This window comes from Schistocerca americana, chromosome 4, assembly GCF_021461395.2.
Source record: "Schistocerca americana isolate TAMUIC-IGC-003095 chromosome 4, iqSchAmer2.1, whole genome shotgun sequence".
NCBI lineage: Eukaryota > Metazoa > Arthropoda > Insecta > Orthoptera > Acrididae > Schistocerca > Schistocerca americana.
The window spans coordinates 147,402,578-147,404,731 of NC_060122.1; the positions used below are offsets into that span (position 1 = coordinate 147,402,578).

The 2,154-nt window shown below is 45.4% G+C and overlaps 1 pseudogene; it reads left to right on the plus strand.

Annotated features, from left to right (window-relative positions):
* The first annotated feature begins 1,373 nt into the window (after positions 1–1,373).
* Positions 1,374–1,491, plus strand: LOC124614297 (annotated as a pseudogene).
* Positions 1,492–2,154: the final 663 nt, after the last annotated feature.

The following is a 2,154-nucleotide window of genomic DNA, read 5'->3' on the forward strand; positions in this document are numbered from 1 at the left end:
AATTGACTCGGCGGCAGTGGAAGTAGTGACCACAGCAATGCAGGAGACGAGTGGTGGTGTGCAAACCTGCGTTGCACGTAGAATTGCCCGAACATTGGACATACCCGTGAGCGCGGTGCGTAAAATCCTACAAAACATCCTTATTTGCCATCCATTCAATATTAGCCATGTGCACGAGTTGCTTGCCAGCAAGAGAGACCTTTCCTTTAGAATTTCTTGCTCACGAAGCCCATTTTACAGGATATGTCAGTACACAGAATTGTCGAATATGGGCAACGGAAAATCTATACTCAAATCAACCAGTACCACTTCATCCTGAAAAGGCCAGTGTGTTTACTGCATCATTTATCATTGTGCCATATTTTTTCGAAAAGACAGGTACTTCTGGTCCTGTTACCTGTACCGCCACTGGCAAGCGCTATGAGTGTCCTTTGCGCAACCACGTCATTCTCGCTCTCCAACAGCTTGGATGTACGGATGGGATCATTTTTATGCAAGCTGGTCGGTGTGGCCGAGCGGTTCTAGGCGCTTCGGTCTGGAACCGCGCGACCGCCACGGTCGCAGGTTCGAATCCTGTCTCGGGCATGAATGTGTGTGATGTCCTTAGCTTAGTTAGGTTTAAGTAGTTATAAGTTCTAGCGGACTGATGACCTCAGATGTTAAGTCCCATAGTGCTAAGAGCCATTTGAACCATTTTTTACGCAAGATGGCGCACCTCCGCACATTGCAAATCCAGTTAAGCAGCTGCTGCAGAGGCATTTCGGAAATGCTAGAATTATCAATCGCCATTTCCCTATAGCCTTGCCGTCTCGATCATCTGAAAGATGTGTTCAGTGTTCGGACTGCACAAACTTAGCCGCATTGAAGGCACTCATTGCGCAACGCATTCTGAACGTGACCCGGGATACATTTCGATTAGTTGTGGTACGTGCTGTTTCTCGATTTCAGTTTGTTGCAGAAAACTGTTGATAGCATATTCAGAATGTTTTGCGCTAGTCATTCGGAAATTAATAATCCGATTTGATTTTTATACGGTTTTTGGCCTAAGGACAATTAAAAACCGATGTGATTGATGCTTTTTAAGTGGTTTTTGGCCTCAGGACAATTAAAAACCGATGAAATTCATGCTTTTGACGCGTTTATGGACTCATAACAATCAGAAACCTATGTGTGTGATGCTTTTTATGCGGTTTTTGGCCTCAGGGCAATTAAAAACCGATTTTTCCCATCCGATGTGGCATAACCTTTCCGTGGTGTATGGGCTTACGTAACTAACAGTATCAAAACTGTACATCCATGCACTCTGAGTAGTACAGTGTGTTTAACGTCAAACGTACACTTTAGGCATTGTTGTATGATTCATTTGTCATTTCGCCAACGGCCTTGCCGCAGTGGTAAGACCGGTTCCCGTCAGATCACCGAAGTTAAGCGCCGTCGGACTGGGCTAGCACTTGGATGGGTGACCATCCGGTCTGCCAAGCGCTGTTGGCACGCTGAGTGCACTCAGCCCTTGTGAGGCAAACTGAGGAGCTGCTTGATTGAGAAGTAGCGGCTCCGGTCTCGGAAACTGACATACGGCCGGGAGAGCGGTGTGCTGACCACATGCCCCTCCATATCCGCATTCAGTGACGCCTGTGGGCTGAGGATGACACTGTGGCCGGTCGGTACCGTTGGGCCTTCGTGGCCTGTTCGGGAGGATTTTTTTTTTCATTTGTCATTTGTAGTCGACCACTATTAAATTATATTACAGCGCCACAGCGCCATCTATTACTAAATTTTGTAACTATTTATTTTTCTTCTGCCATATGTTTTCCCCCTTCTCCGATAATATTCCGTTGTAATTTGACGTCATTCTGACCAGTGGTGTTATTTCTACATTGATTTGAAAATTTAACTTTAATTGTAAGCACCCGTATATTCCAGAACAACGTGATGCACCCAACTAGTATATTATGCACATTTGCATGCGAAAAGGAGCTGCAATTTGTGAAGGACTCCCAACATCAATTTGATGCACTGAATTATCGGTACAATTAGTCATCGACATAAATTTACGTGAAACTTAATTTGATCCGTAAGACACGTCGTATTTCTGACGTCGGCCTTGTCTGACGCCATGGGAGTGAAGCGACAAGCACCAGAACACATGCAGTA